At 47.2% G+C, this 14,978-nt stretch overlaps 1 protein-coding gene across 2 annotated transcripts in view; it reads left to right on the forward strand.

Annotated features, from left to right (window-relative positions):
* Positions 1-14,978, forward strand: part of btbd9 (BTB (POZ) domain containing 9) — a 183,095-nt gene that overhangs the window by 27,983 nt on the left and 140,134 nt on the right. The window lies entirely within an intron of this gene.

A 14,978-nucleotide genomic window follows, 5' to 3' on the forward strand; every position in this document is an offset into this window, starting at 1 on the left:
TCAGAGGGGCGGTGTTGGACGGGGTTCGGGGGCGGTGGGGTGTTGGGGGCAGTGTTGGTTGGGGAGGGGTGTCAGGGAGCGTTGTTGGTCAGGGTCATGGGTCAGGGGTGTCAAGAAACGGTGTTGGACAAGGGTCAGGGGTCGGAAGTGTTGGGGAGCAATGTCGGACGGGGTTAGGACACGGGGCATGTTGGGGGACGATGTTGGACAGGGTCGGGGGTGGGGGTGTCGGGGAGCGGTGTTGGACGGGGTCAGAGGGCGTGCGGTGTTGGGGAGCGGTATTGGACGGGGTCAGAGGGCGTGCGGTGTCGGGGGTCGGTGTTGGACAAGGTCAGGCGTTGGGAGGTGTCGGGCGGTGTTGGACAGGGTCAGGGGTCAGGGTGTGTCAGGGAGCAGTGTTGGTCGGGGTCGGGGGCTGTTGGGGGGTGGTGTGGTACGGGGGTGGGGGGTGGCGGTGTGGGGGAGCAGTGTTGGACGGGGTCAGGTGTCAGGAAGTGTTGGGGGATGGTGTTACACGGGGTTGGGGGTGTCGGGGAGCGGTGTTGGGGTCAGGGTCGGGGGTGTCGGGGAGCGGTGTTGGACAGGGTCGGGGGTGTCGGGGAGCGGTGTTGGGGTCAGGGTCGGGGGTGTCGGGACGGTGTTTGATGGGGTCGGGGTGCGGAGGTGTCGGGGAGCGGTGTTGGACAGGGTCGGGGGTGTTGGGGAGTGGTGTTGGTCAGGGGCGGGGGGCATGAGGGTCGGGGGGCGGTGTTGGATGGGGTCGGGGAGCAGTGTTGGATGAGGGCGGGGGTGTCGGGGAGCGGTGTTGGTTGGGGTCAGGGGTTGGGGGTGTCGGGGGGCGGTGTTGGTCGGGGTCAGGGGGGGTGTTGGTCGGGGTCAGGGGGGGTGTTGGTCAGGGTCAGGGGGCGATGTTGGTCGGGGGGGCGGGGGTGTCGTGGAGCAGTTGGTCAGGGTCAGGGGGCAGTGTTGGACGGGGGCGGGAGGTGCCGGGGAGCTGTGTTGGTCGGGGTCAGGGGGCAGTGTTGGTCAGGGGCGGGGGGGTCTGTTTTGGATGGGGTTGGGGGCCGTGTTGGGGTCGGAGTCTCACGCGCTATGTGCTGCTGCAGTCTCCTGAACGGGGCGCAGAGTCGAAAACTCCAAGCCCAGAAGAAAGGCAGTTAATCGATTAACCAAATTATCGATTATCCGCACAAAATAGTGCCTGCCCATGTTTGGATAATCGAGGTTCCACTGTATGTCTTGCCATTGAGGACATGTTTTGATATTATCCAAATTTATGTTACCATTGAGGACTTGTTTTGGAATCCACGTAGTCTGAACATCCCCCCTGGCCTTACCAAGTATCCCCTCTCAGTAAAGTAGCTAATCAAGGAAAGGCTTCCTTTGTGCCTGGTATACATCTCTATGTTCTTTCTGAGCCAGTCCTGGATACAGGGTGACCTGGACAGGTTAGATGAGTGGTCAGATGCATGGCAGATGCAGTTTAATGTGGATAAATGTATGGTTATCCACTTTGGTGGCAAGAACAGGAAGGCAGATTACTACCTAAATGGAGTCAAGTTAGGTAAAGGGGCAGTACAGAGAGATCTGGGTGTTCTTGTACACCAGTCAATGAAGGTAAGCATGCAGGTACAGCAGGTAGAGAAGAAGGCTAATAGCATGCTGGCCTTCATAACAAGAGGGATGGAGTATAGAAGCAAAGAGGTTCTTCTGCAGCTGTACAGGGCCCTGGTAAGACCACACCTGGAGTACTGTTGGCAGTTCTGGTCTCTGAATTTGAGGAAAGACATTCTGGCTATTGAGGGAGTGTAGCGTAGGTTCACGAGGTCAATTCCTGGAATGGAGGGATTACCTTACTGGAGCGACTGGGCTTGTATACCCTTGAGTTTAGAAGACTGAGAGGGGATCTGATTGAGACGTATAAGATTATTAAAGGATTGGACTCTCTGGCAGCAGGAAACATGTTTCCGTTGATAGTGGAGTGCTGAACCAGAGGACACAGTTTAAAAATACGGGGTAGACCATTTAGGACAGAGATGAGGAGAAACTTCTTCACCCAGAGAGTGGTGGGTGTGTGTGTGGAATGTTCTGCCCCAGAGGGCAGTGGAGGCCCAGTCTCTGGATACTTTCAAGAAAGAGTTGAATAGAGCTCTTAAGGATAGTGGGATCAAGGATTATGGAGATAAGGCAGGAACAGGATACTGATTGAGGATGATCACATTGAATGGTGGTGCTGGCTCGAAGGGCAGAATGGCCTACTCCTGCACCTAATGTCTATTGTCTATCCCTGAACATCCAGGGTTCTCTGGGCTTGTTGCATCCACATTTCACTCTAAAGGGAACATGTTTGGCCTGTACTCCCCCTAGTAACTTTTTGAATGCTTCCCCTAGTTCTGTAGATTTACTCTCAAGTGGCTATTCTCAGTCTACTTTAGCTAGATCCTCCCCTATTTTAATCAAATCTGCCTTCCCCCAATCTAAATCCCTTTGTTTGGAGACTATCTTTCTCTTTTTCTATAACATACTTAAAAACATGCAGTTTTGTGGTCACGATCTTTAAAACGCTATCCCACTGCCACCTCTTCATTCCTCAGAATTAGGCCCAGCATTATACTGTACCTTGTCGACGAAAGAAGCTCTCCTGTGTCGTTTCAGAAAATGTTTGCCCTCTTAAACCCTTTATCCTATGACTTTCCCAATTAATATTCGGGTAGTTGAAACCCCCCAGTGTAATTACCCTGATTTTATTTTTGCACACCTTAACATTAGAGAGAAGAAGGTTGAGAGATGATTTAATTGAGACATATAAGATAATCAGAGGGTTAGATAGGGTGGACGGTGAGAGCCTTTTCCTTGGATGGTGATGGCTAGCACGAGGGGACAGAGCTTTAAATTGAGGGGTGATGGATATAGGACAGATGTCAGGGGTAGTTCCTTTACTCGGACAGTAGTCGGGGCATGGAACACACTGCCTGCACCAGTAGTAGACTCGCCAACCTTAAGGGCATTTAAATGGTCATTGGGTAAACATGTGGATGAGAACGGAACAGTGTAGGATAGATGGGCTTCCGATTATTCCACAGGTCGGCACAACATCGAGCGCTCAAGGGCCTGTACTGCGCTGGAATGTTCGATGTTCTATGAATCACATGGGTGTATTTTACGAATTCTATTCCCTCTTAAAACCTTTCACGCTTTGACTATCTAAGTTTACGTTGGGGAAGCTGAAAGCTCCCACAATTACTAACCTATTACTTTACAATTCTCTGGAATGTTCCCATGTCTCTGTTCTTCTATGTTTCACAGACTGTTAGGGGGCCGATATAAACATTGCCAGTGATGTCATTGCTACCCATATGGCTTCATTCGAGAAGCCTTCTCAGATGTCTAGAGGTCACACTGCGAATGTGTCTCTACTTTTCAAGGAGAGTGGTAAAAATGAACCAGGAAACTGCAGACCAGTTAGTCTCACATCAATGCTAAGGAAACACATGGACGACATTCTGGAGGGGAAACTTAATCCCCATTTGGAGAGGCAAGCGTTGATCAGGGAGAGTCAGCATGGTTTTCTCAGAGGGAGGAAATGATCATGATGGCAGGAGATCTCTGGCCCCGGAGAATGCTCCTTTGGCAGTATGTGGGAAATCAGGGACATTTCTAGTGACACTTCACATACTGGAGGTGCAGCCCTGGATTGACTGCATGGTGCACCTTAACTGTAGAGGGACTCACTTTGGGCTATCCATGAGGCTGAGAATATCTGTAAAGCATGTTTAACAAGCTGCTCACACCATAAGGAAGACTAGTAGGTGTGGGCAGCTTGTTAAACATGCTTTACAGATATTCTCAGCCTCATGGATATCCCTGTGGCAGATCTATTCACAAGCAGATATATCGTGTTGGATACTGTTTGGAGCAGGGTGGGGGGGATATCTCAGTGGAAGGCAGTAAACAGCCAAGTTTGTTGGCTCTGCTGCATAGCAGGGGAGGGAAAAGACTGGCAGAGCTCAAGTGATAGGGGAACTGACAGGCAATTCTGTAACTTCAAATGAGATTCTCAAATGGTATGTTGCCTCACTGGTGCCAGCGTCAGGGATGTCTCCGAGCATTCTGAAGAGGGAGGGTGAACAGCCAGCAGGCACTAAGAAGCAAATGGACTTTCAGTATAGTTTTGTGCAGAGGAGGTTGTGCCTAACTAACTTAATCGAAGTTTTTGGGGAGATGATGAAGATGATTGGTGAGGGAGAAGCAGTTGATGTTGTCTACATGGACTTCAGTAAAGCCATTGACAAGGTCCAGTCAAGGCAGACTGGTACAAAAGGTGAAGTCACATGGTATCATAGTGAGCTGGTGAGATGGATGCAGAACTAGCTTAATTGTAGGAGGCAGAGGGTAGTGGTGGAAGGATGCGTTTTGGAATGGAGACCGCAGTTGACTACAACGATTGGTGCTGGAGCCCTCGCTGCAAAGCCTGTAAGGCACTACTTTTCATTGTAAAGTACGTGGGACAGGAATAAATAAGTTTACAGACGACACAAAAACTGGCGTTGTTGGTGAGGAGGATGATCTCAGGCTACAGTCTGATGTTGATCAAATTGATACATTGGGCAGAGCAATGGCAGAAGAAATTTAATCCTGATAAGTTTAAGGTGATGCATTTTGGGAGGTCAAATCAAGGAAGGATTTGCACAATGAATGACTAGTTCCTAGGAAATACTGAGGAACAAAGGGACCTTGGAGAAAAAGCCTGTTGATCCCTGAAGGTCTCAGCATAGGTAGACAGGGTGGTGCGCAACGCATATAAGATGTTTGCCTCCAAGTCGGGGTGTCGAGTAGAGGTACAGGGAATTTTGTTGCAACCTCCTAATGCATTGGTTAGGCCACAGATGTGTGTGGTTCTAGTTAGGCCACATTATTGGAAGAAGGTGATTAGACTGGACAGGGTGCAGAGAAGATGTTGCCTGGGATGGATAGTATCAGTTAAGAGGAGTAACTGGGCAGGCTGCATTTGTTTTTCTTTGAGAGAGGAGGCGGAGGGGGGGGGGATCTGATTGAGCACAGAACAGTACAGCACAGCTCTTTCAGCCCTCAATGTTGTTCTGGTCTTTTATCCGACATTAAGGTCAAACTAACAGACATACCCATCATTTCACTATCATCCATGTGCCTATCCAAGAGTTGCTTAGATGTCCCTAATGTATGTGACTCTGCTACCACCACTCTGTGTAAAGAACTTACCTCTGACATCTTCCCTAAACCTTCCTCCAGTCTCCATAAAATTATGCCCCATATGGATAGCCATACCGGCCCTGGGAAAAAGTCTCTGGCGATCCACTCTGTCTATGCCTCTCGTCATCTCATACACCTCGATCCGGTTTCAGAATTATGAGTTATCTCATTGAGTTCTTTGAGAAGGTGACAAATAGGTGGATGAGGGTAAAATGGTTGGTGTGATGTGCATGGATTTCAGTAAGGCATTTGATAAGGTTCCCCATGGGATACAAAGGCACGGGATTGAGGGTCATCTAGTGGTTTGGGTCAGAAACTCGCTGAACGGCACGGTGGCACAGTGGTTAGCACTGCTGCCTCACAGCACCTGAGACCCGGGTTCAATTCCCGACTCAGGTGACTGACTGTGTGGAGTTTGCACGTTCTCCCCGTGTCTGCGTGGGTTTCCTCTGGGTGCTCCGGTTTCCTCCCACAGTCCAAAGATGTGCGGGTCAGGTGAATTGGCCATGCTAAATTGCCCGTAGTGTTAGGTAAGGAGTAAATGTAGGGGTATGGGTGGGTTTCGCTTCGGCGGGTCGGTGTGGACTTGTTGGGCCGAAGGGCCTGTTTCCACTCTGTAAGTCTAATCTAAGAAAGAAAACAGGTTGGTGGTTGATGGGAAATATCCATAGTTGGAGTTCAGTTACTAGTTGGCTACCGCAAGGATCTGTTTTGGGTCCACTGTTTATATAAATGGCCTGGATAAGGGCATAGAAGGATGGGTTAGTAAATTTGCGGATGACACTAAGGTTCGGTGGAGCTGTGGACAGTGCTGAAGGATGTTGCAGGTTACAGAGGGACATAGATAAGTTGCAGAGCTGGGCTGAGAGGTGGCAAATGGAGTTTAATGCAGAAAAGTGTGAGGTGATTCTCTTTGGAAGGAGTAACATGAATAAAGGGTATTGGGCTAATGGTAATGTAGATGAATAGCGAGATCTCAGTGTCTATGTGCACAGATCCCTGAAAGTTGCCACCCTGGTTGATAGGGTTGTTAAGAAGGTGTACAGTGTGTTAGCTTTTATTGGTAGAGAGACTGTGTTTTGGAGTGATGAGATCATGCTGCAGCTGTACAAAACTCGGCCACACCTGAAGTATTGTGTACAGTTCTGTCACCGCATTATAGGAAGGATATGGAAGCTTTGGAAAGGGTTCAGAGGACATTTCCTAGGATACTGCCTGGTATGGAAGTAAGGTCTTTTGAGGAAAGGCTGAGGGACTTGAGGCTTATTCTGTTCGAGAGAAGAAGGTTGAGAGGTGATTTAATTGGGGCATATAAGATAATCAGAGGGTTAGATAGGGTGGACAGGGAGAGCCTTTTTCCTCGAATGGTGATGGTTAGCATGAAGGGCCATAGCTTTAAATTGAGGGGTGATAGATTTAGGACAGATGTCAGAGGTAGTTTCTTTAATCCGAGAGTAGTAGGGGCATGGAATGCCATGCTTGCAACAGTGGACTCGCCAACTTTAAGGGCATTTGAACAGTCATTGGATAGGCATATGGACGAGAATGGAATAGTGTAGGATAGATGGGCTTCAGATTGGTTCCACAGCTTGGTGCAGCATCGAGGCTGAAGGGCCTGTACTGCACAGTGATGTTCTGTCTTCTAAGTAAGGGTTTAGGGAGATCTAAAGAAAAGTGTTTTGGGACATGTTGAGGAAATATGGAAAGCGCTGTTTGTGGGTGGTGGAGGCAGGTACTCTGGCCACATTTAACAAGTATCTTGGAGAGTACATCAAATGCCAGGGCATAGGAGACTGTGGATTAAGTGCAGTTAAATGGGATTAGTGTAGTTTTGTGCTTGTTGGTCAACATAGACATGGTGGGCTGAAGGACCTTTTTGTATATTTTATGACTGTATGACTTTAAATCTGGTTGAAGTTCTCAAGGTGACAAAGCACATCGATGAGGATAGAGCAATTGATGTAGTTTATATAGATTTCATAAGGGCCTTTAACAAGGTCCCATGAGGGAAACTGATAATGTGCAATTCACAATCACTTTTCACCTTGGATCCAAAATTGGTCTAATGGCAGGGGACAGAGGGTGGTGGTAGAAGGCTATTAGCGTGACTGGATTCCAGTAACATACTGCAAGGATCAGTACTGGATGCATTATTAGTTATGTGATATAGAAACACCTTAGGGAAGAAGTTGATAGATGAAGGAAGGGCTGTTGATGGTAGACTAATGAAGAAAGTGAAATCACATGGTGTGCAGGGTGTTCTAGCGAGGTGGATAAATAACTGGTTGAGCAACAGAAGACAGGGAGTAGTAGTTGAAGGGAGTATCTCAAAATGGAGAAAGGTGACCAGTGGTGTTCCACAGAGGTCGGTGTTGGGGCTACTGTTGTTGTGATATACATAAATGATCTGGAAGAGGGCACTGTTGGTATGAACAGCAAGTTTGCAGATGACTTGAAGATTGGTGGAGTAGCAGAAAGCATAAGGGACTGTCAGAGAATACAGGAGGATATAGATAGACTGGAGAGTTGGGTGGAAAAGTGGCGGATGGAGTTCAATCCAGTCAAATGTGAGGTGATGTATTTAGGAAAATCTAATTCTCGAGTGAATTATACAATGAAATGAAGAGCCTTGGGAAAAGTTGATGAGCAGAGAGGTCTGGGAGTGCAGGTCCATTGTACCCTGAAGGTTGCTGCACAGGTGGATAGAGTGGTCAAGAAGGCAGATGGTGTGCTTGCCTTCATTGGACGGGATATTGAGTATAAGAGCTGGGCAGGTCATGTTAAAATTGTACAAGACATTGGTTCGGCCGCATTTTGAATACTGTTACAGTTCTGGTCGCCACATTACCAATAGAATGTGGACGCTTTGGAGAGGGTGCAGAGAAGGTTTACGAGGATATTGCCTGTTATGGAAGGTGCTAGCTATGAAGAGAGGGTGAGTAGGTTAGGATTATTTTCATTAGAAAAAAGGAGATTGAGGGGGGACCTGAGTGAGGTTTACAAAATCCTGAAGGGTATAGACAGGGTGGATAGAGATAAGCTTTTTCCCAGGGAGAAGGAATCCATAACGAGAGGTCACGCTTTCAAGGTGAGAGGTGGAAAGTTTAAGGGGGATACACGCGGTAAGTACTTCACACAGAGGGTGGTGGGCGTCTGGAACGCATTGCCAGCAGAGGTGGTAGAGGCAGGCATGGTAGATTCATTTAAGATTGTAAGGGGTAGGATTTATGAACATCTGGATAGGAATAATGTGATCAAGGACAGTCAGCATGGTTTTGTGAAGGGCAGGTCGTGCCTCACAAACCTTATTGAATTCTTTGAGAAGGTGACTAAGGAGGTGGACGAGGGTAAAGCGGTAGATGTGGTGTATATGGATTTTAGTAAGGCGTTTGATAAGGTTTCCCATGGTAGGCTACTGCAAAAAATATGGAGGTATGGCATTGAGGGTGAGTTGGAGGTTTGGATTAGGAATTGTCTGGCTGGAAGAAGACAGAGAGTAGTAGTTGATGGTAAAGGTTCATCTTGGAGTGCAGTTACTAGCAGTGTTCTGCAAGGATCTGTTTTGGGACCATTGCTGTTTGTCATTTTTATAAATGACCTGGAGGAGGGGCTAGAAGGTTGGGTGAGCAAGTTTGCGGATGATACGAAAGTCGGTGGAGTTGTTGACAGTGAGGAAGGATGTGGCAGGTTACAGCGGGATATAGATAAGCTGCAGAGCTGGGCAGAAAGGTGGCAAATGGAGTTCAATGTAGGTAAGTGTGAAGTGATTCACTTTGGTAGGAGTAACAAGAAGATGGGGTACTGGGCTAATGGTCGGATACTTGGTAGTGTGGATGAGCAGAGGGATCTTGGTGTCCATGTACACAGATCTCTGAAAGTTGCCACCCAGGTAAATAGTGCTGTGAGGAAGGCATATGGTGTACTGGGCTTTTATTGGTAGAGGAATTGAGTTCCGGAGTCCTGAGGTCATGTTGCAGTTGTATAAGATAGAGGTGTACAAGATGATTAGGGGTTTAGATAGGGTTGACCATGAGAACCTTTTTCCACGTATGGAGTCAGCTATTATGAGGAGGCATAGCTTTAAATTATGGGGTGGTAGGTATAGGACAGATATTAGGGGTAGATTCTTTACTCAGCGAGTCGTGAGTTCATGGAATGCCCTGCCAGTAGCAGTGGTGGACTCTCCCTCTTTATGGGCATTTAAAGTGGCATTGGATAGGCACATGGAGGGTAGTGGGCTAGAATCGGCGCAACATCAAGGGCCGAAGGGCCTGTACTGCGCTGTATTTTTCTATGTTCTATGCGTCTGGACAGATGCAGGAGTAGGTGGGAGCAGAGGGATACAGATGCTTAGGAATTGACCGACAGGTTTAGACAATACATTTGGATCGGCTCAGGCTTGAAGGGCTGAAGGGCCTGTACCTGGGCTGTAAATGTTCTTTGTTCTTGTTCTTTGTAAATGTGGGGAGAATGATAAGTGAGTGTGTGGATTACACCAAAACTGGCCAGGTGGTTGGCACTAAGGAGAAAGGCTATGGAGGATATACACCGATTGGTGGATAGGCAGCTCAGTGGCAGATGGAATTTGACCCTGATTACTGTGAGGCGATAGAGAAAGCAGAATTCACTCAGGACATGAGCAAGCTCAGAGGAATAAAAGGATCTCGGTGTCTTTGTTCACTGATCCCTGAAGGTGGCAGAAGATGTTAATATGGGAGTTGAGAAGGTATATAGGGCACTGCCTTTATCAGTCGCAGCATTGATTCTAAGAACAGTGAGTTTATTTTGGAGCTGTACTGGATTTGGTTCTGCCACAGCTGGAGTGCTGTATGCAGATCTGATCACTGCTATAGGAAAGATGTGACTGCACTGGAGTGGGCTTCACCAGGATACTGCCTGGGATGGAGCACCTGAACTACAAGGAGTGGCTGGATCAGTTTGGGATGTTTTCTTTGCAGAGGGGAATGTTGACGGGGCCCCTCAGAGAGCTGTATAAGATGATGAGAGATGTAGACAGGGTGAATAGTAAACGGCAGTTCACCATAGTTGAAGGGTCCATAACAGTGAGCGAAAGGAAAGAAGGTTTCGAGGGGAGTTGAGGATAAATGTTATCACCCAGGCGGTAGGGGTCAGGAATGTGCTGCCTGGGAGGGGAGTGGGAACAGGGAACATCACAAACTTGAAAAAATATTTGAATGAGCACTTGAAGTTTCATAACATCCGAAGCTGGAAAGTGGGACGAGTGTAGGTTTTGTGTGTTTTGATGGTCCAGATTCAGTGAGCTGAAGGGCCTTTTCTCGACTTTATCATTCCATGTCATCCCTTGTTACGGCTGAAATTGATCAATATTGTGACACACCCTCCTCTTTTACCTCCTTCCCTGTCTCCACTGAAGACCCTATATCCTGCCAATCGTAACCATGTCTCAGTTACAACAATACCATCATATTCCCATGAGTTAATTTGTGCTCTCAACTCATCTGCCTTATTTGTCAGGTTCCTTGCATTAGAATAAACATCTCCTGATCTTGTCAAACTCCCTTGTGCCTTAACTGGCCTATAATTTCTATGCCTTCCCAACTCAATTGCTGTCTCTTCTAACTCCCCCTTCTGAGCTGAATCTCTGGGTGTTCCTTACTCCTGCCAAGTTAGTGGAAACCTCCCCACAGCGCTTGAAGACTTCCCTGAAAGGATGCTGGTCCCACTCCTACTCAAATTATTCTGTTATATTGGCCCTAACTTTCACTAATTCCTGTTGTTTCTCAGTTAATCGTAATTTTTTTAAACATTCCAAACCAATCAACCCACCACTTTCCTGTGGGATCATTGTTTGGTTTGTTTTCCTAATCAGATGCCAGATGCCAGAGACTGCCACTGTCAGACGAGAACTTCCCTCTCTATCTATCCTTTTGCTGCTTCCCCCTCTTTCTGCTCAATTGAATTGGCATTCTTGTATTCTTCCTTATTTTACTGACCAGTTTGCTTCTCCATCTCCTTCAAAGTTTGTGAGAAGATTTGTAGCTCGGGTGCTCGTTGTTGTGGTTCTATTCGCCGAGCTGGGAATTTGTGTTGCAGATGTTTCGTCCCCTGTCTAGGTGACATCCTCAGTGCTTGGAAGCCTCCTGTGAAGCGCTTCTGTGATGTTTCCTCCGGCGTTTATAGTGATTTGTACCTGCCGCTTCCGGTTGTCAGTTCCAGCTGTCCGCTGCAGTGGCCGGTATATTGGGTGCAGGTCGATGTGCTTATTGATTGAATCTGTGGATGAGTGCCATGCCTCTAGGAATTCCCTGGCTGTTCTCTGTTTGGCTTGTCCTATAATAGTAGTGTTGTCCCAGTCGAATTCATGTTGCTTGTCATCTGCGTGTGTGGCTACTAAGGATAGCTGGTCGTGTCGTTTCGTGGCTAGTTGGTGTTCATGGATGCGGGTCGTTAGCTGTCTTCCTGTTTGTCCTATGTAGTGTTTTGTGCAGTCCTTGCATGGGATTTTGTACACTACATTGGTTTTGCTCATGCTGGGTATCGGATCCTTTGTCCTGGTGAGTTGTTGTCTGAGCGTGGCTGTTAGTTTGTGTGCTGTTATGAGTCCTAGTGGTCGCAGCAGTCTGGCTGTCAGTTCGGAAATGCTCCTGATGTATGGGAGTGTGGCTAGTCCTTTGGGTTGTGGCATGTCCTCGTTCCATTGTCTTTCCCTTAGGCATCTGTTGATGAAATTGCGGGGGTATCCGTTTTTGGCGAATACATTGTATAGGTGTTCTTCTTCCTCTTTTTGCAGTTCTGGTGTACTGCAGTGTGTTGTGGCCCTTTGGAACAGTGTCTTGATGCAACTTCTTTTCTGTGTGTTGGGGTGGTTGCTTGCGTAGTTCAGGACTTGGTCTGTGTGTGTGGCTTTCCTGTATACCTTTGTGGTGAATTCTCCATTCGGTGTTCTCTGTACCATCACGTCTAGGAATGGGAGTTGGTTGTCCTTTTCTTCCTCTCTCGCGAATCAGATTCCTGTGAGTGTGGCGTTGATGATCCAGTGTGTGTTCTCTATTTCTGTGTTTTTAATGATTACAAAGGGGTCATCCACATATCTGACCCAGAGTTTGGGTTGAATTTGCAGTAAGACTGTTTGTTCTAACCTTTGCATTCCCGCTTCTGCTATGAGTCCAGAGATGGGTGAGCCCATGGGGGTGCCGTTGATTTGTTCATATATTTGGTTGTTGAATGTGAAGTGTGTTGTGAGGCACAGGTCCAGTAGTTTGAGTATGCCGTCTTTGTTAATAGGTTCAGCGTCCTGTTGTCTGTTCTGTATGTCCAGCAGGTTGGCTATTGTTTCTCTGGCTAGGGTTTTGTCGATAGAGGTGAACAGTGCCGTTACATCGAATGAGACCATAGTTTCTTCCTTGTCTATGTGTATATTTCTGATGATGTCCAAGAATTCCTGTGTTGACTGTATAGAGTGTCTGGATCCACTGATCAGGTGTTTCAGTTTCTGCTGTAGTTCTTTAGCCAGTTTGTGTGATGGTGTCCCTGGTAGTGATACTATGGGTCTGAGTGGGATGTCTGGTTTGTGTACTTTAGGTAGTCCATAGAATCTGGGGGTGGTGTGTACTTTATGGACTACCTAAAGTACACAAACCAGACATCCCACTCAGACCCATAGTATCACTACCAGGGACACCATCACACAAACTGGCTAAAGAACTACAGCAGAAACTGAAACACCTGATCAGTGGATCCAGACACTCTATACAGTCAACACAGGAATTCTTGGACATCATCAGAAATATACACATAGACAAGGAAGAAACTATGGTCTCATTCGATGTAACGGCACTGTTCACCTCTATCGACAAAACCCTAGCCAGAGAAACAATAGCCAACCTGCTGGACATACAGAACAGACAACAGGACGCTGAACCTATTAACAAAGACGGCATACTCAAACTACTGGACCTGTGCCTCACAACACACTTCACATTCAACAACCAAATATATGAACAAATCAACGGCACCCCCATGGGCTCACCCATCTCTGGACTCATAGCAGAAGCGGGAATGCAAAGGTTAGAACAAACAGTCTTACTGCAAATTCAACCCAAACTCTGGGTCAGATATGTGGATGACCCCTTTGTAATCATTAAAAACACAGAAATAGAGAACACACACTGGATCATCAACGCCACACTCACAGGAATCTGATTCGCGAGAGAGGAAGAAAAGGACAACCAACTCCCATTCCTAGACGTGATGGTACAGAGAACACCGAATGGAGAATTCACCACAAAGGTATACAGGAAAGCCACACACACAGACCAAGTCCTGAACTACGCAAGCAACCACCCCAACACACAGAAAAGAAGTTGCATCAAGACACTGTTCCAAAGGGCCACAACACACTGCAGTACACCAGAACTGCAAAAAGAGGAAGAAGAACACCTATACAATGTATTCGCCAAAAACGGATACCCCCGCAATTTCATCAACAGATGCCTAAGGGAAAGACAATGGAACGAGGACATGCCACAACCCAAAGGACTAGCCACACTCCCATACATCAGGAGCATTTCCGAACTGACAGCCAGACTGCTGCGACCACTAGGACTCATAACAGCACACAAACTAACAGCCACGCTCAGACAACAACTCACCAGGACAAAGGATCCGATACCCAGCATGAGCAAAACCAATGTAGTGTACAAAATCCCATGCAAGGACTGCACAAAACACTACATAGGACAAACAGGAAGACAGCTAACGACCCGCATCCATGAACACCAACTAGCCACGAAACGACACAACCAGCTATCCTTAGTAGCCACACACGCAGATGACAAGCAACATGAATTCGACTGGGACAACACTACTATTATAGGACAAGCCAAACAGAGAACAGCCAGGGAATTCCTAGAGGCATGGCACTCATCCACAGATTCAATCAATAAGCACATCGACCTGCACCCAATATACCGGCCACTGCAGCGGACAGCTGGAACTGATAACCGGAAGCGGCAGATACAAATCATTATAAATGCCGGAGGAAACATCACAGAAGCGCTTCACAGGAGGCTCCCAAGCACTGAGGATGTCACCTAGACAGGGGACGAAACGTCTGCAACACAAATTCCCAGCTCGGCAAACAGAACCACAACATCTCCATCTCCTTCCTGCTATTTGGTACACTAATAGACACGCAGCAGCATCATAGTTCTGTGAATCTTCCTTAATTCTGACCAACGCATTGTCTTTCTTCCTTCCTCTACCTCATCTGTCCAAAGTTGTAAAAGATCTTTGATCAATAATGATAAGTATCCTTCATGTTTCTCTTCCAATCTTTCTGTACAGGAATATTAAATTCCTTTTCGATCCTGTTTGAACCCCCTCTCTGTTATTGCCAGTTTGTCAGGTCTTCAACACTGAATTGTATTTGCAACTCACCCGCGACATTAGTTATCACAGACTACAGACTGAAGCCTATTCACTGCAAACCCATCGAAGACCACCTCAGATGTGCTCCCTTCTAATGCCTTGTATTGCTGAATTATTGTCCATTCCAGTGCTCCTTGGCACTTCCATTCTCCCCAATCACCTCCGTTTCCTCTGAAATGTTTCAGCCTGGTCCTTGATGCTCTGACACGTGAATTTGAAGCCAGTCCCACACTGCAGGCTAACTTTCTTCAAGAAAATAGATATGGAGACCTGAGCAAGATTACTCTGTGGTTATTAACTGTTTTGAACAGTGGCCTTTTTATCAAACTTAATATTAT

The sequence above is a fragment of the Hemiscyllium ocellatum genome, chromosome 3 (genome assembly GCF_020745735.1).
Source record: "Hemiscyllium ocellatum isolate sHemOce1 chromosome 3, sHemOce1.pat.X.cur, whole genome shotgun sequence".
NCBI classification, from domain to species: domain Eukaryota; kingdom Metazoa; phylum Chordata; class Chondrichthyes; order Orectolobiformes; family Hemiscylliidae; genus Hemiscyllium; species Hemiscyllium ocellatum.